Source organism: Oryctolagus cuniculus, chromosome 8 (genome assembly GCF_051225735.1).
Source record: "Oryctolagus cuniculus isolate XC-2025 breed Fujian yellow rabbit chromosome 8, ASM5122573v1, whole genome shotgun sequence".
Lineage (NCBI taxonomy): Eukaryota > Metazoa > Chordata > Mammalia > Lagomorpha > Leporidae > Oryctolagus > Oryctolagus cuniculus.
In genome coordinates, this window is record NC_142874.1 from 135589781 (window position 1) to 135614707 (window position 24927).

A 24927-nucleotide genomic window follows, 5' to 3' on the forward strand; every position below is an offset into this window, starting at 1 on the left:
GAGCAAAGGTTCAAACTATTTCCCAGATACAGCTATAAGAATGTAATGAAATGCTACACTACCAGCCTTTCCTTCCTCCCTGCCACCTCCCCCCTCCCCTGCCTTTCATTCTCTCTCTCTCCTTTCCTTCCTCTTCTTTCTCCTTTCCTTCCTCTTCTTTCTTTCTCTCTTTCTTTCTTTCTTTCTTTCTTTCTTTCTTTCTTTCTTTCCTTCCTTCCTTCCTTCCTTCCTTCCTTCCTTCCTTCCTTCCTTCCTCCCTCCCTTCCTTCCTTCCTTCCTTCCTTCCTTCTTCTTTCCCCCTTCTATTGTTTTTCTTTTCAATTTTGGAGATACCAGATTTTTAACTTACATTATACTTATTTTAAAAATATGCTGTCAGAAATGAGTGTTTGAAGCCAGCATTAGACCAAACAAAGACAATAAGGGTTGCCAGGAAATTTCTATACAGCCGTATTGATAATGCTTTTTAGATAAGGTTTTTGGAAACATACCCTGGAAGATAATTAAATTTCATGACTACCATGATTGCCAGCCCGTTGGTTTTGAAGACTGCAATGAATAAAGAGCATGGATTGAAAGTAAAAGTTAAAGTGTAAAAGTGTTGAATGTTCTTAGATTCAGCCATTTTCTTGACTAGATGCTATGTTGTTTTTGACAAGTTTTCCTGTGTTCTTATTGGTTCAATTAAATTCAAGAGGTCCTTATTCAAACCTTCCTGCTGACACAACTACCCTTTCTTTTGAAAATATTGTGATGAGCCGGTGCCGCGGCTCACTAGGCTAATCCTCCACCTAGCAGCGCTGGCACACCGGGTTCTAGTCCCGGTCGGGGCGCCGGATTCTGTCTCTTTTGCTCCTCATCCAGGCCAGCTCTCTGCTGTGGCCAGGGAGTGCAGTGGAGGTTGGCCCAAGTGCTTGGGCCCTGCACCCCATGGGAGACCAGGAGAAGCACCTTACTCCTTCCTTCGGATCAGCACGGTGCGCCGGCTGTAGTGCACCATCTGTGGCAGCCATTGGAGGGTGAACCAACGGGAAAAGGAAGACCTTTCTCTCTGTCTCTCTCTCACACTATCCACTTTACCTGTCCAAAAAAAAAAAAAATATGCTGAAAGCATGACTCATACAGAAAATATGTCAAGAACTGCTATAAACCATGAAAGACTTAAGGGTTATCAAATACCCATTTACCACAAGACTTAGGCACACTTAAATGTACTGCATTCATTTTTCACATTACAATCTCCCCATCTTGTCAAATTATAGAAGCAACATAGCAACTCTGGAGAGTACATCAGTTATGCCACAATTATTCATCTGTTATTTTTATTATCAATTTTCTTTTATTAAAGATTTATTTATTTATTTGAAAGAGTTACACAGAGAGAAGAAGAAGTAGAGGCAGAAAGAGAGATTTTACGTCTGCTGGTTCACTCCTCTACTGCCTTCCCAGACCACAGCAGAGAGATGGATCAGAAGTGGAGCATCTGGGACTCAAACCAGCACCCAGCTGGGATGCTGGCACTGCAGGCATCAGCTTTACCCACTACACCACAGCGCTGACCCATATTCAAGATTCAGTAGATTTTATTTATTTTATATTTTCCAAAAATTGTTTGAAAATCAGTATGCAGTATAATTTTTAATAAAGTGTATTTTTTCTTTGAGAGGGTCATTCATCATTTTGGAAAATATTTATAATACTTTCCTCACTCAATGTCTACATAAAGAGTTGAACTTCTGTCACAGCCTTAAGAATGTAGCCATTTTACTGTAATACTAAGTGATTGAACTTGTAAAAAAAATTTTGTTCTTTATAACAATTGAATCATAATATTATGGCACAATTAAATGTTTCAAAGTCACAAAATTCAGGAAAGCATGGTAAGATGTTCCTTTCATTTAGTACTCAAAGCCTTTGTCCATCATGGTGTGCCATTTCTTCCTTTCATTATAATACTCTTCTTGCCTGATTTATCTCTTCTTTGTTCCTGTAAATTTTCAATCCTCTGTTCTTTTCCCATAGATTCCCATAATGAAACTTCCATGTCAGAGTGTCTGCCCTTAGCTAAAATCCTGATCTTTCACTCAACGTACATTTCAATCCCATCCCCTCCCTAAAGTCTCCTTTAATTTCCCTGGAGTGCAAGTGAGCTCTCTGGTATAAATGTCTACCATCCTTTTATACATGTGTGAATTGTCACTGTTAATACATACAAGGAATACAAGGAACTAAAGCCAAAATTAATTCTGTGAATTTCAGAGAACCAGGTAACCCTTATCTGTCTCCCTGTTAAATGGCTATATTAATGACTACCTCATAAGGCTGTCAAACATGAAAAATGGAGATATGCATGTAAATGTTACTTTTAAGACAATTAATAGCTACAAATTACTGATAGAATCCATTCATGATCCATCTAGTTGTATATTATATGTTTCTAAATCTGTTATACCTATCTCTGTGACTTATATTTGTTAATTAGATGAGAAAAATTATTTTAAGATTTTCTTAAATCCTCGTCTAAATTTCCATCATAATTTTAACTCTTTAAGCCAATTATTAAATACATATTATAATATCTTTCTCACACACACATACACACATGATAAGTATGTACCCATCACAAATATATACACTATTTCAAATTAAGTCGGTCTGGTATCAAATTTTCCAAAGAAATGAATAACTGTAATTGTTTGTCTATCCAAATTTAAATATGTTTATACTAATTGCTATCTAAAGAAATGTTTCTAATCTCTATATTTAAAAAAATAGTTTGATATTTTATCTTGATTAAAAGAGGAAAACTAATTCAAAAAATGTTCAGTAGTTCTCACTAATGTAATTAACGAAATTACTATATGAGGATACTTCAAAAATTTCATGGAAATAGACTTAAAATTCTGTTTATTTTACAGCAAAAACCTTCAGCAGTCTATGTAGTCTTTTTTTTCTAATATGCACTTTCTGTAAGTATTTTTGTGTTTGAGTAATGTAATAGGAATTATAAAGTAAATCAAAACAAAACTCATGAAATTTCATCCACATTCATAGGGAAGTTTCTGACAGCCAGATTTTCATTATGATCTTTTATACAAGTACATACACTGTTAGCCCATCTCCATTGAGCTAATCATTCAACATAAACACAGAAACACAGAATCTCTAGGCTTACAATCTGGCCACAAATGACTTTCTAGTTACTGTCCTTGCTTGTGTTACTTACTTTTTTTTCCCCATTCTCTTCAAATTCTATTCCCTTTGTAATATCTTGCAGTCTTTAAAGATATGGAGTGGAGATCTTCTAAGGTGAATTGAGGGCAGTATTGTTAAAATGTAGCCACGGCGTTTTCTTCCTAAATTTTTAAATAGTCATTGTGTCAATTTGATAGTTTGAAGACTTTTCAAAGTATTTCCAATATCCTATGAAACACAGGAAATGAATTTTTAAAAATACTACGAATGGTATGGCTGGTGAATTTGCCATGGGAATACTAACAACAAGAAGTACTTGGGGATTTCATGATATCCAGTGCTAGGAGAGTGAGAATAACACTGGATGAGGAAAGAAAAATGCAGGAACATGAGTCTGATGAGGTTTTCCTGACTGTTGCTTCAAGACAAAAATAGGTGATTTGAAGTTCTCTCAAGAAAAGACATGTTTGGTCCCCATGCAGATATAAGCAAACATTCTTGGTAAAACTCTTGTTTCTAACCATATAAAAACCTGGATATTTTTACTGTTAGTGCTGATTTTGATATAGTTCCACTTGTTTCATGTTACTTTTGTTTCCTGTGCTTTCGGTGTCTTGTTCAAGAAGTCTTCCCCTACACCTCTGTCTTGGAGTGTTTCCCCTTCCTTTTCCTCAGGCAACTTCATAGTCTCAGGTCCTAATTTTAGGTCTTTGATCCATCTTGAATTGATTTTGTATATGGTGAGAGGTATGGATCTAATTTCATTCTCCTATATATATATGCATCCAGTTTTGCCAGCACCATTGCTGAAGTGATTATTCTTACTCCACTGTATGATCTGAGCACTTTTGTTAGAAATTAGTTGGCTGCATGTACATGGATTAATCTTTGGCTCTCTATTCTGTTCCATTGATCTAAATATCAGTTTTTATGTCACTACCATGCTGTTTTAATTACTGTTGGCTTGTAGTATGCTTTGAAATCAGGCATTGTGAGGCCCCCTCTTGATTTTTCTTATTCAGGATCACTTTGGTTATTCTGGGTCTTTAGTGATTCCATATGTGTTCCTTTTCCTTTTTCTTTTTCTTAAGATTAATTCATTTGTTTGAAAGTCAGAGTTACACAGAGAGAGAAGAAGGCAGAGAGAGAGAGAGAGAGGTCTTCCATCTGCTGGTTCACTCCCCAAATGACTTCAATGGCTTGAGCTGTATCCATCTGAAGCCAGGAGCCAGGAGCTTCTTCTGGGTCTCCCTCACAGGTGCAGGGGCCCAAGGACTTGGGACATCTTCCACTGTTTTCCCAGGCCATAGCAGAGAGCTCAATGGGAAGTGAAGCTGCTGGGACTGGAATTGGTGCCCATATGGGATGCTGGCACTGCAGGCGACAGCTTTACCCACTATGGTATAGAGTTGGCCCCAGCATAGCTTTTTCTAATTCTGTAATGAATGTTCTTGATATTTTGATTGGAATTGCACTGAATCTGTGAATTGGTTTGGGATTTTTTTTTTTTTTTGAGATTTATTTTATTTGAAAGCCAGAGTTACACAGAGAAAGGAACAGAAAGAGAAACCTTCCATCCACTGGTTCATTCCCCAAATGGCCACAATAATAGGGATAGGCCAGATTGAAGCCAGAAGCCAGGAGCCAGGGGCTTTCTTCATGTCTCTCACACATATGCAGGCACATCAGCAGGAAGCTAGATAGGAAGTGAAGCGTTCAGTATTTGAACCAGTGACCATATGGAATGCCAGGATTGCAGGTGGTGGCTTTACAAACTCTGCCGCAGCATGGACTCCAGTACAGATATTTTAATGATATTGATTAGTGCGATCCATGAGCAAGAACTATCTTTCCATGTATTTTTCCTTGATGATGGAGCAGCCAGGGCTTGAATTGTCACCCTATGGGATGCTGGCCCATTATGCCACAATGATGGTAACAAAAAAAAAAAAAAGTAAAAAGTAAAGCTAAGTAAAGTAAAGCTAAATAAACTGTATAAATGCATGTAGTTGTAAACTCTCCTCAGGTTTTCAGGTACTGAAATAGGTTCAGATTTTGAAAATCTCGATATGAAGCTACTGAATCAACTTTTCTGCTGTAGGAACCATGAATTCTGAATAAAGTGTGTAAGATAGTGATCAGAATGCACTGGACAGTGAAAACACAACAGGCAGCGTCTGAGATAAACGGAGACTTAGAAGAAGGGAACAGCACAGGATGAATTTCTCATTTTTTGTTTTTGTAACCTGAGTGCAGTTTTCCACCTAGAGAGACAAAATTGTTCATAGAAGCTCTCCATTCTTAAGGACCAGAGATCAGAACCACATTTAAATGCATACACTTTAGGGTAAAAAATAATAAGTCTAGAATCTGCTGGCGCCATGGCTCAATAGGCTAATCCTCGGCCTTGCGGTGCCGGCACACCAGGTTCTAGTCCCGGTCAGGGCGCCGGATTCTGTCCCGGTTGCCCCTCTTCCAGGCCAGCTCTCTGCTGTGGCCCGGGAGTGCAGTGGAGGATGGCCCAAGTGCTTGGGCCCTGCACCCCATGGGAGACTGGGATAGGCGCCTGGCTCCTGCCTTTGGATCAGCATGGTGCACTGGCCGAAGCGCACCGGCTGTGGTGGCCATTGGAGGGTGGACCAATGGCAAAGGATGACCTTTCTCTTTGTCTCTCACTGTCCACTCTGCCTGTCAAAAAAAAAAAAAAAAAAAAAAAGGCCTAGAATCCCTAAAAGATGAAAAAAAGTAAAGGAAAACTTAAAATCATTTGAATAATTTCTTTACGAATCATTAGTCTATCTTGAACCATGGCTATATGGGAAAGATTCAAAGGAGCCAAGATAAAGATTACACCCCTCCAAAAATGAACCGAGATTTGAACTTCCACCCAAGAGAAGACTGTGGAGTATGCAATCATCTGTTAAAACAAGTCAACATTCCCTGACAGAGTTTAAGGAAATCCAGAATCTCCGCAGTGCAATGTCATAGTACCTGGTACAAAACACAGAATTAGATGACAACAATAGCCAGAAACAATGTGCCATATGTTCTGGGAATAAAAAGTAGTCTAAGAAAATTGACTAGGAGACGGAAAGTTGATGGAACCCTTAGACAAGACTGTTAAGGCAGTAAACATAATCATATTTGATACTAAAAGCAAATATGCCAACAACGAATAAGCTAGTCCCCAAAAGACAGAGACCATATGTTTTCCCCAAGCTGTGGTAACTAAAGAGTACAAAATACTACAATGTATGTGAGTGAAATTGACACTTTGAGAGTTGATTATTGTTTATAGCCATTGTCTCTACTGTTGAGGATCAGTGTCTTTTTTTTCCCTTATCATTGTTGAGTTCTTTATTTAGCGGAGGGTTAACCTTTTGATGATAAAATAAACTGAAAATGTGTCATTCTAAGAATTAAAGAAAAAATAAGAAAGGAAGGAGGAGGGAGGGTGGAAGCATGGGCCAGAGGAGTGAAGGGTGAGAAATATTACTATGCTCCTAAATCTGCATATATGAAATACAGGAAATTTGTCCACCTTACATAAATTCAAAAAAAAAAAAGAAAGAAAAAAAGGAGAAAATCTCAGCACAGAAGTTGAAGCAGTCACAGAAAAATGCAGTTCCCAGAACTGACAATATATACCATTTAAAAAATTGAGTAGCTAAAATCTCTTTACTGTTAGGATTAAAATAGATAAAAGGAAGAATAAATATCACATCTATATGATAAAACACAAAGCTAATAAGTTACAATATTGCAGAACAATTGTAGAATACAGGAATACATCAACAATACACTATAGGTTGTGTAGAATCAATGTAAATTTATTTAGTATATTATGTATATTAATATAAAAGATATATATTTCTTAATAAATTATTTAAGAAAATAAGGCTTTTTGAGACTTGAGTGGATTACTGTACAGAAAGTACTTAAACATGGGATGAAACAGAGTAACTACCACGTAATATTTTCCATTTACATTTCCAATACTGTTTTTTTTTTTTTTTTTGGACAGGCAGAGTGGAGAGTGAGAGAGAGACACAGAGAGAAAGGTCTTCCTTTCTCACCAAATGGCCAACAGGCACATGAAAAAATGTTCAAGGTCATTAGCAATCAGGGAAATGCAAATCAAAACCACAATGAGGTTTCACCTCACCCCGGTTAGAATGGCTCACATGCAGAAATCTACCAACAACAGATGCTGGCGAGGATGTGGGGAAAAAGGGACACTAACCCACTGTTGGTGGGAATGCAAACTGGTCAAGCCACTATGGAAGTCAGTCTGGAGATTCCTCAGAAACCTGAAGATAACCCTACCGTTCGACCCAGCCATCCCACTCCTTGGAATTTACCCAAAGGAATTTAAATTGGCAAATAAAAAAGAGGTCTGCACCCTAATGTTTATTGCAGCTCAATTCACAATAGCTAAGACCTGGAACCAACCTAAATGCCCATCAACGATAGACTGGATAAAGAAATTATGGGATATGTACTCTTTAGAATACTACACCGCAGTAAGAAACACGAAATCCAGTCATTTGCAACAAGATGGAGGAATCTGGAACACATCATGCTGAGTGAAATAAGCCAGTCCCAAAGGGACAAATACCATATGTTCTCCCTGATCGGTGACGACTGACTGAACACCAAGAGGGAAACCTGTTGGAGTGAGGTGGACACTATGGGAAATGGTGGCTTGATCAGCATAGCCCTGACTGTTAATGAACAACTTAATACATTATCCCTCTTAGTAGATTTTTATCTGTTCTACTTAATATGACTGGTTTAGATCTGTAATTGATGCACAGTTATTCTTAAGTGTTGAAAATTAACTGAAATGTGATCCCTGTTGAACATGGTGGTGGGAATGGGAGAGGGAAGAGATGTATAATTTGGGACATGCTCAGGCTGACTTGCCCCAAGTGGTGGAGTTGGAAGCATACCAGGGGATTCCAATTCAATCCCATCGAGGTGGCATGTACCAATGCCATCTCACTGTTCCAGGTGATCAGTTTCAGTTCACAGTTGGTCATGGTGAAGGGACTGGGAGTCAAAGGGAGCACATAGACAAGTCTAGTACCTGCTAACGCTAACTGATGGAGTAAATAAAGGGGAGAGTGATCCAACATGGGAAGTGAGATACTCAGCAGACTCATAGAATGGCAGATGTCCTAAATAGCACTCTGGCCTCAGAATGAACCCTAAAGGCATTCGGAGCTGGCTGAAGAGCTCATGAGAGTATTTCAGGCATGGAAAGCCAAGACACTCTGGCAAAAGATCTCTGCGAGTGAGATCCCAGTGGAAAGAACAGGTCTTCAAAGAAGCAGGTACCTTTCTCTGAAGGGAGGAGAGAACCTCCACTTTGACTATGACCTTGTCTAAACAAGATAAGAATCGGAGAACTCAGAGGGCTTCCATAGCCTTGGAAACTCATGACTGGAGCATAGGGAGATTACTGATGCCATAGACAGGAGTGTCAATTGGTAAAGTCAACAACAGGAGTCACTGTGCACTTACTCCTCATGTAGGATCTCTATCCTTAATGTGCTGTGCATTGAGATTTAATGCTATAACGAGTACTCAAACAATATATTTCACTTTGTGTTTCTATGGGGGTGCAAACTGTTGAAATCCTTACTTAATGCATACTAAACTGATCCTCTGTAAAAAAAAAAAAAAAAAAAAGAAATTATCAATTCCCAACTTGACTCTCACTGGGATTAAACATGACAATAGGTCTGCTCTGATTTCATCATCATTTAAAAAAAATCATCTATTATTTTTCACTTTATGTTTCTGTGTGGGAGCAAACTGTTGAAATCCATACTTAATGTATACTAAGCTGATCTTCTGTATATTAAGATAATCGAAAATGAATCTTGATGTGAATGGAAGGGGAGAGGGAGTGGGAAAGGGGAGGGTTGTGGGTGGGAGGGACGGTATGGGGGGGAAGCCATTGTAATCCATAAGTCGTACTTTGGAAATTTATATGCATTAAATAAAAGTTTAAAAAAAAAAAAAAAAAGAGAGAGAGACACAGAGAGAAAGGTCTTCCTTTTGCCATTGATTCACCCTCCAATGGCCACCACGGCTGGCGCGCTGCGGCCGGTGCACCACGCTGATCCGAAGGCAGGAGCCAGATACTTTCCCTGGTCTCCCATGGGGTGCAGGGACCAAGCACTTGGGCCATCCTCCACTGCACTCCCGGGCCACAGCAGAGAGCAGGCCTGGAAGAGGAGCAACCGGGAAAAAATCCGGTGCCCCAACTGGGACTAGAACCCGGTGTACCGGCGCCGCTAGGTGGAGGATTAGGCTATCGAGCAGCGGCGCGGGCCTCCAATGCTGTTTTTGTTGATGATGTAAGTATAGTGACAATCAACAATTTCTCAGGAATGAGTTTTCAACAGTATTCATAGTTAATTGTAACTTTGGCTTTAAAAATCTCCCCATCAAAATTTACCTTGACTATGTAGAAATGGTACAATAAAATTTTAAAAACATAAATTTCCAGCACCAATTAATTGGTTGAATGGTTCAAGATGACATCTATGGCAAATACTTTTACAACTAAAAACACGGTTAGAGAGGCCGACATTGTGGCATAGCGGGATAAGCCACAGCCTGCATTGCAGGCATCCTTTATGGACTCAAGTTCTAGTCCCAGCTGCTCCACTTCAGATCCAGCTCCCTGCTAATGTTCCTGGGAAAGCAGCAGAGGATGGTACAAGTACCGGGCCCCTGCCACCCACATGGGAGACATCAATTAAGTTCCTGGCTCCTGGTTTGGGCATGACCCTGCCCTGGCTGGCTGTTGCAGCCATTTTGGGAACCAGTGGATGGAAGAGTTTCTCTCTCTCTCTCTCTCTCTCTCTCTCTTTCTCTCCCTCTCTCTTTGTAATTCTGCCTTTCAAATAAAATAAATAAATCTTAAAAACAAAACCACTGCTAGAAGCACGCAATATGGTACAATAGTTTATAATCATATTGCATAGCCAGTGACTCAAATTGTCTAGGAAAGACCAGAATGCATGGTCTCATCAATCTGGAACCAGGAAGCTTATTCTAAAAATCTATGTTAAATAAAAAAAAAACTATATAAAATGATATATAACAAATAAAAAGGGCTATTTTTATCTGGCAAGTACATCAGGCCTTCTTTTTTTTTTTAAGATTTATTTTATTTATTTGAAAGACAGAGTTATAGAGAGAGGTAGAGACAGAGAGAGGTCTTCCGTCCTCTGGATCACTCCCCAGATGGCCACAATGGCCAGAGCTGCGCCACTAGCTTCTTCCAGTCTCCCATGCTGGTGGAGAGACACAAGGGCTTGAGCTATCCTCTCCTGCCATCCCAGGCCATAGCAGAGAGCTGAATCAGAAGAGGAGTAGTTAGGACTAGAACCAGCACCCATATGGGATGCGGATGCTTCAGGCCAGGGCTTTAACCCACTGCATCACAGCGCCAGTACATAAGGCCTTTTAAAAATAAGGTATATCAAGAAACTGAAGTTTTGCTTGAACTATTTCCAACTCTTCAGCATACCTGTCACCACTTGCCTTTCAGGGACCTTGTGTTCATGTATTCAATGTATACAATGACATCTGTATTTGCAGTGGTAAGGATCTGGTCCTTGTGGCAATCATTCTTATAGGTGGGTACCATTCTCTCTTAACAATGAGAAAAGTTAATGTTTTGTAAAAACAAACATAAGGAAAAAAATCATTAAGCAGATGACAATTATGAGCAATTCAGTCACTTTGTATAAGAGACTCCTATTAACCAAATGTTGTAGTTCCATATTTAAAAGTCAGATGGAATCTGGCAGACAAGGAAAGAACAAATGATTGCTAAAATCTTGTGTCGATGGTTCAGCTGACACAGCACAGATCAACACCACTGATGCTGTAAATAGTTATTGAAAATACTGTTGCCAAAATTTGCCTGCACTCCAAATTCTATTGATCATGTGTTTTAGCCTTGGTTTTATTATTTGAGATATGCCAGTAGAATATTAATCCTTAGGGGCAATTTTCTTTGTTTTTTTTAAAGATTTGTTTATTTAAATTACCATGTGACACACAGAGAGAGGGAGACACACGCACTCACACACACACACACACAGAGAGAGAGAGAGAGAGAGGGAGATCTTCCATCCACTGGTTCACTCCCCAGATGGCTGTAATGGTTAGAGCTGGACAAGACCAAAGCAGCCAGGAACTTCATCTGGGTCTCTCACATGTGTGGCGGTAGCCTGAGTCCATGGGTCATCCCAGGCACATTAACAAGGAACTGGATTGGGAGGGAAGCAGCTGGGACTTGAACCAACACTCAGACATGTGATGCTGGTGTCACAAGGGATGACTTAACCTACTGTACCACAATATGAGGCCCAGGGACAATTTTCAAATAATCAATGCTGTCAAATGTTTTACATGAATGGATATATATGACCAATGCTCTCCATAATCTAGTCCTAATTCAGTGAATCAAAAATCTGACTGCTGAGCTTATTTTCAATATCTTCAATATTTTGGTTCTATAATTGAGATATCTGAAATTTCATTATGTAGATCCTGTAAACAAAATCTAAATTTTTTCCTTACCAATTTTGAGAGCCTCTTTGTCTGAATTTTTTTACCTCAGTTTCAAATACCCTGTTAATTATCTCCCTTGGTTTCTGTGAATCTTAAATGTGTCACCTTTACTAATCTGCATTACATATATTTATGTTATTTACAAAATATTGCAAACATTTTGAACTGTCAAATGTCACTGTGTTTTCAGAAATTACAGTTCTGGGGAGTAGTTTCTACTTTCCAATTGAAGACATAGAATTGCATCAAGTTGTGTTTTATTTATTTATTTGTTTATCTCTATCAGACCTTGAAGTGTTTATCAGCACTCTTGTCACATTAAGATAACATTATTACAGCTCCCTAGGATGGTTTGCCTGATAAGAGTTTGAACTCCAGTTGGGAAAGAGTCTCTTTGTCAAAGAGGATAATTCTTTTCCACTCATTTCTCCATCTGTTCAGACGCTGCTTTTTGCATTCTTTGTCACTGGGTACCAGAACAAAGGGATCACTGCCGAGTGACTTCTCAATGTTCAACCACTTTGTGACTTTTGCCCCAGACATTCAAGAAACTTCCAGCTTTGAAGTAGCTGTGTAGACAGAACTGTCTGAATATTTCTGGTATCTGTGGGGCTTGAAGAGATAAATCTTCTCAGGCTTCAAGTTCATATTCTTCGGGAAGTCCTGCTACCTAAGTATGTACTAGTTAATGGCATTGGATGGGGCCTGAGTGCTATTTCTAGGGTTGCTTGGTTCCATGCCAAAAACAGGTCTGCAAAAATAAAGGTAAATTTTAGTTATACACTTCCTAAGGAAAGATTAAACAGGAGAGCAGGCTAAAGGTATTATCTGCTCAGAATTTCAAGTTTACGGGTTCAGCCTTTAAATTACAGCCAAATAAATTACTAACAAAAATGTATTTTTATGAAATAGCCAAAGTAATAGAAGACTGAGTATCGAAAGATTTAAGATTACCTATAATTGTCTGCAGCAACCACCTGGCTATAACTTTGTCTCCCTATCGCTATTCTCAATGTTATACCAGAGTTTAAATGGAGAAATTTCACAGTTTTGCTGTTTTTACTCATCCCTAACAGGTTGCCAAGCAGAGTGGCACACTCACAGAGATGTAATGAACAATTCAAGGCAATCCGGATGTGAGCGCTTTAACAGCTTCTTCTCATGCAATGCAGTGTCCACATTTCACCTCCTTTAGCACCAACAGTCCACCAGAATCTGCCCTAAGACACTGGTGTCCCTCATCTGAGCACGTAGTTTGGAAAGCAAAGTGCTGCTCCCAACTCCAGCCCACTCTCAATGCCCTGCGAGGCAGCTGTGATTACAAGTAATGGTAGTCCTGCCACTCACATGGGAGACTTGGATTCAGCTATTGGCTCCTGATCCATCCACAGAACACCTCTGTCCATTGTGGCCATTTGGAGAGTGAATCATGGGATGAGAGCTTTTTTTTTTTTTTTTTTTTTTTTTTTTTTTTTTTTGTCTGCTTCTTGACCTCTTCAGCTAAAAATTAAAATAATAATAAAATATATTTTTAAATAGAAAATTTATTCCTGAATATTCTTTTAATTAATTCAGAGATAGACAAACAGAATTCTCATCCAGGAGTTCACCTTCAAAAGGCCTGCACTGGCCAGGGCAGAGCTGGACCAGGAATAAACTAGGGACTGGTGACAAACAGTCTCCTGTGTGAACATCAGGAACTCAACTACTTGAACCACTAGGGCTGCCTCCCAGTGTCTGCTTAGCAGGAACCCAGAGGCAGGAGTCAATGCCGGGTTTGAACCCAAGTACTCATTAATGGAATGTGGGTATCAAAACCAGCATCTTAACCTGCCTGGCCCTAACGAAATACCTGACCCAGGGAAAATTTCTTTAAAAATGGTATTTAATATATAATATTGTCATGAAATGCCCTTAAATATGAAACTGGCTAAATGGAAGAGAGGAAGGTGGATAAATGAATATTTCTCATTTCTGGCCCAGAAGAACAGCCATTCCTATAATGTGGTAGTGATGCTACTAATTGAGTGAATATGACCAGACTTAAGTTTCAAAATATGCTTTCAACTAGGTGATAGTTCTAGTAGAGTACTTCCTTTTTTGTGCATTTCATCAAATGTCTAACAAATTCTGTTTGCTTATCTCACCAAACGCCATTTGATCCTAAAGAAAGACAATGGGTCTTTTGGAGGTCCCACCACTCTTTTTCTGCCATACCACCTGAGAATTGATGCAATACACACCTTTGCACCTGTGTCTATGTTTTGATAAAAATATGGCAGAGCTTCCTTGTAAGGGTCTTCGCATCTTCCAACCTTCAGAGGTAAGTTTCAGCAAAAGAGCTACCTGATACAGAGAGGAAGAGCAAACAGGACCACCCACGGATTGGTTTTGTGAAAGACACATTTTCTGCTGCAAGCAATTACTTATAAATGCAGGGCTCAGCAACTCACACATCTTTATTGTTATAAAGCAGAATCCTGTACCCGTTAATAGAAACAGTATAAAAAATGGGATGGAGGCCGGCGCCGCGGCTCACTAGGCTAATCCTCCGCCTAGCGGCGCCGGCACACTGGGTTCTAGTCCCGGTCGGGGCGCCGGATTCTGTCCCGGTTGCCCCTCTTCCAGGCCAGCCCTCTGCTGTGGCCAGGGAGTGCAGTGGAGGATGGCCCAGGTGCTTGGGCCCTGCACCCCATGGGAGACCAGGAAAAGCACCTGGCTCCTGGCTCCTGCCATCGGATCAGCGCGGTGCGCCGGCTGCAGCGCGCCAGCCGCGGCGGCCATTGGAGGGTGAACCAACGGCAAAGGAAGACCTTTCTCTCTGTCTCTCTCTCTCACTGTCCACTCTGCCTGTCAAAAAAAAAAAAAAAAAAAAAAAAAAAAAAAAAAAAATGGGATGGAGGCAAGACCTTCAGTAAGAGATGCCCTCTCAGGAAGAGATGGAGAAGTGGGTCAAGAATGAATTTTCATAGACCTCTCAAAGTGATAGACAGTCATCTCCTCTGATTTCCTTCTTTCCTCAAAATAACCAACTCAAGAGCATTCTTTCCTAAAAAGCATAATCCATGGGAATGTGTCTGAGAGATATGGATCTTAGCAGAAACGTGTAATTGAAATGTAACGGTTGCAGAGACCCCCCCACCCCCCCCAACCCCGACTTCTGAAATAGAAATCCCAAAGATAGGGCTTAGATACAAAGTAATCAATGGACAATATTTTTCATGTTGTTGTATTGCTATAGAAATCCTACAATAAAAAGGAGTTTTCTGATTGTTCCATTACCAGAGAAAATTTTAGGCTGTCATAAACATGAAGAAAATAAATTGAACCATTAAAACTCTACAGTTCCTGCTATGGGAATGCTGCCTAAGGCTCCATTCTGATGTTATCCATTGATAACACAGGAAAGGGAACATTCTCTGTTTTACTGCCTGACCAATTTGCCTGCACAAGCGTCTCATCCAACAACAACAACCACAACAACAACACCAAAATGAAATTCATGCAATTCTGTTCAGCAGATAGCATTTGCTTTGACCTATGAGGGTATCCTCCTTTTGTTGAAACTGAAGATTTTGTTGTGTTTAATGTTTATGTGGTGCACATGCACATATATATTTTGTCATAGGTTACAATATTATGAGAGGCCACTTAGATATAAATGGGAAGAGTGCACCTTCTTCAAAAGTATTATTGATTTGATGTTCAATGCATTGTTAGATATCAGGAATTGTCTTTTTTTGTGGGTTCATTTATGATTGTTACAAAACTGTGTTACAGTTGGGGAGCACTCTTAAAATTATTTTAAGGGGAGGCTGGCGCTGTGGCTCAATAGGCTAATCCTCTGCCTAGCAGCGCCGGCACACAGGGTTCTAGTCCTGGTTGGGGCGCTGGATTCTGTCCCAGTTGCCCCTCTTCCAGGCCAGCTCTCTGTTGTGGCCCGGGAGTGCAGTGGAGGATGGCCCAAGTGCTTGGGCACGGCACCCCATGGGAGACCAGGAGAAACACCTGGCTCCTGGCTTCGGACCAGCGCAGTGCGCCGGCCGCGGCAGCCATTGGAGGGTGAACCAATGGCAAAAGGAAGACCTTTCTCTCTATCTCTCTCTCTCACTGTCCACTCTGCCTGTTAAAAAAAATATTTTAAGAGAAAAACATAAGTTTATGTCTGTGTTCAGGTGTGTTGGACAATCAAAATGTTGCCTGCGATTTTTGTCAGCCAGCATTTCGATCCTCCACTATCTAAAAATAGAACTTACTTTCCCAATTCCAGAGGGTTGATAATGTTTCTCATGCTGGGAAACAATAGTACCCAATGAACGGAGATACGGCTGTGCTGTCAATCATCACCCGTGGCATTTCCTTTCTGATATATCAGAGAAAATATTTGTTGTCCTTTCTGGCATAAAATTTTAATATAGCAGCTCAAGAATCATGCTAGAAACATAGGAAAGTTATGAGAAAAAAATACATTAGGAATTAAACAGAGGGTCTAGCCCTGTGGCGTAGAAGTTAAATCCTCCGCCTGCAGTGTTGGCATCCCATATGGGCACCGGTAAGAGTTCCAGTTTCTCCACTTCTGATCTAGCTCCCAGCTAATGTGCCTTGGAGGGCAATAGAAGACATCCAAGTCCTTGGGCCCCTGCCCCCATGTTGGTACCTGGAAGAAGTTCCTGGCTCCTGGCTTCAGCCTGGCCTAGCTATAGCCTTTTCAGCCAACTGGGGGAGTGAACCAGATGATGGACAATCTTTCTCTCTCTCTCTCTCTCTCTCTCTTTCACACACATGTACATTCTTTCTCTGTATCTCTGCCTTTGAAATAAATCAATGATTCTTTAAAAAAAAAAAAAGAATTAAATTAGAAAAGGGTTACAGAGAGCAGCCCAAGGGTCTGGACCCTGAAGAGACTGAGGGCTGTCCCACTTCCTGCAGTGCCTCCTTTAATTCTCAGAATTACCCAATGCTTTTCAAATAAGCTGGCTGGTTATTTTCTTATTCATTCTCCTTGAGTCATTCTAAAGTGAGTTTTTATCACTTTCAACTAAAATAGCCCTGAATAATGCCATTGACTTCCAACTCTGACATTCTTAGATCCCAAAATACTGTGTTCATGACCATGACCAAACCCAAAAGAATTGAAACATTCAATAAATAGGAAAATATTAGTAATCAAGAGCAGCCATTCATGATTAGTTCATCATTGATCTTCAGGATGTACTATATTTAGTGATTCCATCATTACGACCTCCTGAGACAGACTTCTGCAAAACGAAATCAGTAAAAAATGTGATTAAGCAAAATAATTTTACTTTTTTCATATTCTTTAATTCACTTAAAATAAACTAAGAGATTGAATCTCACTGAAATAACATACTCAAATGTGTTAAATTTTTACATAACTAATCTCTCTGAAGGACAAGAGAGCATCTGTTTTGTTGTACATAGATCATATACAAGAACTGTTGAAATTTTATATCTCATCAGTGACGTATTTTGACCTCTGCTTTCTTTCAGCTGATCCTGGGCTGTTGAACTATCCTCTATGAGACTCAGTGTTCTAATGCATAAAAGTGGATAGGACAGTGAGTGTCACAGATATGCAGGGAATGTTTTCAATCTCATAATACAATTGGCATAGTCAAGTATATAAGGATCAATCTACTATTGAACATTTGATATAGACCCAGTTACTTGACGTTATCTGTATTTTTAAAGCATGTTTTATTAGTAATGGTGATTATCTTTTGTCTTTCATCTCCATAAATCATCCGTGGGTCATTTATTTGTCTCATGCTTATTCAGGAAAATGATTTTTAAATGTTGAGTGTGGTTGGTTATCCAGAAAATAAAATAAAATTTTCATAAAATCCAATGCAAACTCCTTTGCAAAACAACTTTAAAAGAGTAATTATACAGCTATAGATCATAGGTTATGTGTACAACTTAATATCATAAAATTAGATATTTCAGATTTGTTTTAATTTCTCTAAATGTATAGGAGACGGTAATATATCAGTAAGCCACTTTTAGGGACAAGGTAAGGTGTAGATGAAGTACCTTTGTAAGAGTGGTTAAGAACGTAGACCTGGGGCCGAAGCTGTGGTGCATCAGGTTAAAGCCCTGGCCTGAAGTGCCAGCATCCCATATGGGTGCCGGTTCTAGTCTTCCAATCCCGCTCTCTGCTATGGCCTGGGAAAGCAGTGGAAGATGGCCCAAATGCCTGGGCCCCTGCACCTACATGGGAGAACTGGAAGAAGCTCCTGGCTCCTGGCTTCAGATCAGCACAGCTCCAGCTGTTTTGGACATCTGGGGAGTGAACCAGAGGATGGAAGACTTCTCTCTCTGTCTTACCTCTCTCTGTAACTCTGTCTTTCAAAAAAATAAAAACAAAACATGAAGATAGACCTCAGGTGGCATAAATCAATAAAATCTGCTACTCTTGTGTAAAATAGAAGCAGCATTTGTGGGCCTCTTAAAATATTATCTCAAAGGGGTTGACATAACTGTAATGCAACTGTTGCCTGACTTCATTTCTCCTAACTAGCCTGGAGAAAAGCAAAATATGGCAAATACATGGAAATATATGTTATGTCACCATTTTGCTGCATTCTTAAAAGAAACCAAACATTGGAAAAGCCTTTCTTGAATAACATGCATGAATAGTTTTTCTCACGGTTATGTAAAATGTTTAGCAAACTCTTTCACTTCTAGATGTAACATTAATTAAAGAAGTCCACAGAGTACTAACTAGACACTTTTTAGGAACTTACTTTTTTTTCTCAAATATTTGCTCTAAATTAGCTTTCAATGCCATATGTTATTATTTTTGTTAGGCAGATATGGCTAACATGCTGTGGGACAAATATGAAGTTCGTGAAAATATTTGCTTGATAAAAATAAGTGGAAGCAGACACATTCTTGGACATAATTTAAACAAAGACAAAAACTAGATACACTTCTATTTTGTAAATCTGAAATCATAAACGAAATATTGTATTCGTATTGTAAGGTATTCCCCATAGAATGGCAGATGTCCTAAACAGCACTCTGGCCTCAGAATCAGCCTAATAAGGTATTAGGATGTGGCTATAAAAAGCCATGACAGTATTACTTTAGGCATGGAAAGCCAAGACACTCTGGCAAAAAAAAAAAAAAAAAAAAAAAAAAAAAAAAAAAAAAAAAAACTAAATGAAAGATCTCTGAGAGTGAGATCACAGCGGAAAGAAAGGGCCATCAAAGAAGCAGGTACCTTTCTCTGACAGGAGGAGAGAATTTCCACTTTGACTATGGCCTTATCTAAGTAAGATCGGAGTTTGCAAACTCAAAAGGCTTCCCTAGCCTTGGCAACTCATGGCAAGAGCCTGAAAATAAAATGTCTTGAGTTCAAGGAGATTCTGAGTTTACCAAATATATTGACAAGGTAAGATCATATACCAAATGTATTTATGTACAATTCTCTGGTTAAAATCTCTTATGTCCAGGGGTGTTGCTATAGCATAGAGGGTTAAGCCGCTGCCTGTGAAGCCTGCATCCTCTAAGGGTACTAGTGTCCAGTCCCAGCTGCTCCACTTCAGGTCCAGATCCCTTGGGCAGAAGACAGCCCAAGTAGCAGGGCCTCTGCTCTCATGTGGGAGACTGGATAAAAATCCCAGCTCTTGGAATGGTTGGGCCCAGCCCTGTCTACTGTGACCATTTGAGAATGAACCAGAGGATGAGTCTCTCAATGTCTCTCTTGCTCTCTCTCTGTGACTTCACCTTTCAAATAAATAAATCTTAAAATAGATAGCTTATGTCATGCAAATGATCTATACCAGATACAGTTCTTTTTTCCCCTTTTTATATATTTTTTTAAACTTTTATTTAATAAATATAAATTTCCGAAGTACAGCTTTTGGATTACAGTGGCTCCCCCCCATAACCTCCCTCCCACCCACAACCTTCCCATCTCCTGCTCCCTCTTCAATCCCATTCACACCAAGATTCATTTTCAATTATCTTTATATACAGAAGATCAGTTTAGTATATACTAAGTAAAGATTTCAACAGTTTGCACTCACACAGAAACACAAAGTGTAAAATACTATTTGAGTACTAGTTATACAGTTAATTCACATAGCACAACACATTAAGGACAGAGATCCTACATGGGGAGTAAGTGCACAGTGACTCCTGTTGTTGACTTAATAATTGACACTCTTGTTATGGCATCAGTAATCACCCGAAGCTCTTGTCATGAGTTGCCAAGGCTATGGAAGTCTTTTGAGTTCTCCAACTCCGATCTTATTTGCCAGAGTGTCTTGGCTTTCCATGCCTAAAATACTCTCATGGGCTTTTTATAGCCACATCCTAATGCCTTATTAGGCTGATTCTGAGGCCAGAGTGCTGTTTAGGACATCTGCCATTCTATGAGTCTGCTGTGTATCCTGCTTCCCATGTTGGATTGTTTTCTTCCTTTTTTATTCTATCAGTTAGTATTTTCAGACACTAGTCTTGTTTATGTGATCCCTTTGACTCTTAATCCTATCATTATAATCAGTTATGAACTGAAACTGATCACTTTGACTAGTGAGATGGCATTGGTACATGCCACCTTGATGGGATTGAATTGGAGTCCCCTGGCACGTTTCTAACTCTACCATTTGGGGCAAGTCCGATTAGGCATGTGCCAAACTGTACATCTCCTCTGTATCTTATTCCCACTCTTATATTTAACATAGATCAATTTTAAGTTAAAGTTAAACACCTAAGAATAGTTGTGTGTGAATTAAAGAGTTCAACCATCGTATTAAGTAGAACAAAAAAAATACTAAATGGGAAAAGTATTAAGTTGTTCCTTGAGAGTCAGGACAAGGGCTGATCATGTCATTGTTTTTCATAGTGTACATTTCACTTCAACAGGTTTCCCCTTTGGTGCTCAGTTAGTTGTCGCCGATCAGGGAGAACATATGATATTTGTCCCTTTGGGACTGGCTTAATTCACTGAGCATGATGTCTTCCAGATTCCTCCATTTTGTTACAAATGACCGGATCTCATTTTCTTTTACTGCTGTATAGTGTTCTATGGAATACATATCCCATAACTTCTTTACCAGTCCACTGTTGATGGGCATATATGTTAATTCCAGGTCTTAGCTATTGTGAATTGAGCTGCAATAAACATTAAGGTGCAGACAGCTTTTTTGTTTGCCAATTTAATTTCCTTTGGGTAAATTCCAAGGAGTGGCATGGCTGGTTTGTATGGTAGGGTTATATTCAGGTTTCTGAGGAATCTCCAGACTGACTTCCATAGTGGCTTTACCAGTTTGCATTTCCACCAATGGTCGGTTAGTATCCCTTTTTTCCCACATCCTCACCAGCATCTGTTGTTGGTAGATTTCTTTCTGTGAGCCATTCTAACCGGGGTGAGGTGAAACCTCACTGTGGTTTTGATTTGCATTTCCCTGATTGCTAGTGATCCTGCACATTTTTTCATGTGTCTGTTGGCCATTTGGAATTCCTTTTTGGAAAAATGTCTATTGAGGTCCTTGGCCCATCTCTTAAGTGGGTTGTTTGCTTTGTTGTCATGGAGTTTCTTGATCTCTTTGGAGATTCTGGTTATTAATCCTTTATCTGTTGCATAGTTTACAAATTTTTTTTTCCATTCTGTTGGTTGTCTCTTCACTTTCCTGAGTGTTCCTTTTGTGATACAGAAACTTCTCAATTTGATGTAATCCAAATTTTTAATTTTGGCTTTGATTGCCTGTGCCTGTGGTGTTTTCTCCAAGAAGTCTTTGCCAGTGCCTATATGTTGTAGGGTTTCTCCAATGTTCTCTAATAATTTGATGGTGTCGGGTCATAGATTTAGATCTCTAATCCACGTTGAGTGGATTTTTGTGTAAAGTGAAAGGTAGGGGTCTTACTTCATGCTTCTGCACATGGAAATCCAGTTTTCCCAGCACCATTTGTTGAATAGACTGTCCTTGCTCCAGGAATTGGTTTTAAATCCTTGATCAAATATAAGTTGGCTGTAGATGTTTGGGTTGATTTCTGGTGTTTCTATTTTGTTCCATTGGTCTATGCATCTGTTTCTGTACCAGTACCTTGCTATTTTGATTACAACTGTCCTGTATTATGTCCTGAAATCTGGTATTGTGATGCCTGTGGCTTCGTTTTATTTTTACTGAATTATTTAGCTATTCAAAGTCTCCAGTGTCTCCAGATGAATTTCAGCATCATTGTTTCTAGATCTGAGAAGAATGCCTTTGGTATTTTGATTGGTATCACACTGAAGCTATAAATTGCTTTTGGGAGAATGAACATTTTGATGATATTGATTCTTCCAATATATGAGCATGGAAGATTTTTCCATTTTTTTTTGTATCCTCTTCTATTTCTTTCTTTAAGATTTTGTAATTCTCATTGTAGAGATCTTTAACGTCCTTGGTTAAGTTTATTCCAAGGTATTTGATTGTTTTGTAGCTGTTGTGAATGGGATTGATCTTAGTAGTTCTTTCTCAACCATGGCATTGCCTGTGTATACAAAGGCTGTTGATTTTTGTGCATTGATTTTATATCCTGCTACTTTGCCAAACTCTTCTATGAGTTCCAATAGTCTCTTAGTAGAGTTCTTTGGATCCTCTAAATAAAGAATGATATCATCTGCAAAGAGGGATAGTTTGACTTGTTTCTTCTCAATTTATACCCCTTTAATTTCTTTTTCTTGCCTATTGGCTCTGTTATATCTTCCAGAACTATATTAAATAGCATTGGTGAGAGAGGGCATCCCTGTCTGGTACCAGATCTCAGTGGAAATGCTTCCAACTTTTCCCCATTCAATAGGATCTGGGCATTGGTTTTTCATAAATTGCTTTGATTGTATTGAGGAATGTTCCTTCTATATCCAATTTGCTTAGAGGTTTCATCATGAAAAGGTGTTGTATTTTATCAAATGCTTTCTCTGCATCTATTGAGATAATCGTATGGTTTTTTTTTCAGTTTGTTAATGTTATGCATCATATTGATTTGCAAACATTGAACCATCCCTGCATACCAGGGATAAATCCCACTTGGCCTGGGTGGATGATCTTTCTGATGTGTTGTTGGACATATATAACAGCTGTGCCAGCTTAGGGCTGAGCCCGCCCTCAGCCAAGCAGAAAAACCTGACTCTAGTTGGGAGAAATAACAGGAGACTAAGAACTAGTGAATGTGTGGAGCTCATGAACTGAGATTGTGAAAAACAACAACAAAAAAACTGATGGTGTGTGGGAGAACTCACAGTGTGCCTGAGATGTGAGTACTCTCTGTGGGAGATGCCACAAACTTGGTAACCTTGGCAACCTGGTGAGAGACATTGCAGGGGAATCTGAGCTTACACTGAGGATTGCACAGATCCTTTGTGTGGTCTTTGGGACAGAAAAGATGAATATTATACCCACTGGGGCTAGCGCTCAGGCACTGATTGTCATTCAAGGAGAAGAGCTCAGCTGAGCAGAATTACTTCCCTTCTGAAGAGAGAGAGAGAGAAGATTTACCATGCCAAACCTGAGTGTGTCACCTTTGGCACACCTCTAACCCTGAGGAACTGAGCAGAGCTCTCTGGCCACACCCACCACAAGCCTCTAGAGATTCACCAAATGCAGACAGTCCACTTAATCTAGAGTCATAATATAACAAGAAAATCCATCACAGCAAGGAAAAAAAAAAAAAAAAGAAGAAACCAAGGAATATCTCCACAATGCCAAACAACAAATGCAGAAACCAAGGAAAGAAGAACAAGGAAGACATCATGACGCTCCCAAATGAAAATGACACTCCAATACAAGATTATGAAGATGATGAGATAGAAGAAATGCAAGGTACAGATTTCAAAAAATTTATGATAAGATCATTTAGAAGTTCTCAAAATCAAATTCATGAACTACAGAAATCCATGCTGGGCAGTATGGAAAATCTTGTGAAAATGAAATATTAAGGAGGAATCAAAATGAAATGAGGAATTTAGTAGAACATGAAATTGAGACATTGAAGAGAAATCAAAATGAAATGAAGAATCCAATGGAATAAATTAAAAACATATTTGAGAGCCTTAAAAACAGAATCAGTGAGATAGAAGAAAGAATATCACACTTAGAAGACAGGGCACAGGAAAGTATACAGTCAAACCAAAGAAAAGAAGAGGAAATTAGAAATCTAAAAAATATTGTTGGTAATCTATAGGATAACATTAAAAAAACCCAACATTCGGGTGCTAGGAGTTCCTGAAGGCATGGAGAGAGAGAAAGGATTAGAAGGCCTTTTTAGTGAGATACTAGCATAAAACTTCCCAGGTTTGGAGAAGGACAGGGACGTCTAAGTACAGGAAGCACATGGGACCCCCAATAAACATGACCAAAAGAGATCCTATACAAGATATATTTCTTAAGAAATATAGGAGGGATAAAATGTATGCATGAGAACTTTGTTGTTAAGTGGAGGTTTTATATTATTTAACCTTCTAAAATCATATTAACAGTACAATACCAAACATAGAAGCATATGTTGATGATATGGGCATTGCTATCAAAACTTCCTGTTCTCCTTTCTCCTGTTCCTCTTGTTCCTCCTGTGAAGTACAAATGAGTACTAGCTCAAGATATTTTCTTCCCTTGTTTGATAACCTCATCACTATTCCTATCTGATATAAATATAAATATATAAAACATTTATCTGTTTATTTGAAAGGCAGAGTTACAGAGACCAGAGGCAGAGAGAGAGAGAGAGAGAGAGAGATATCGATCTTGCATCTGCTGGTTCACTCCCCAAATGACCACAATGGGCCAGGGATGGAAGATTGGAAGCCTGGAACCAGGAGTTTCTTCAACGTGAGCAGAGGGGCACAAGGGCATAGATTATATTCCTCTGCTCTCCCAGATGCATAACCAGTGAGATGAATGCAAGTGGAGCAGCCAGGACTCAAACAAGAACCCATATGGAATGCCAACATTGTAGGTGGTTGCTTTACCCATGCTGGCCCCATGAGAAGATGTTTATAAACACTTTCAAAATAGCATCAAAGAAATACGTTTGGGTAAATTTACAAATGAATCACTGACAAATAGAGAATACTGATGAGTATAATGTGTCAGATAAATAAACTGATAAAGATATAAATAA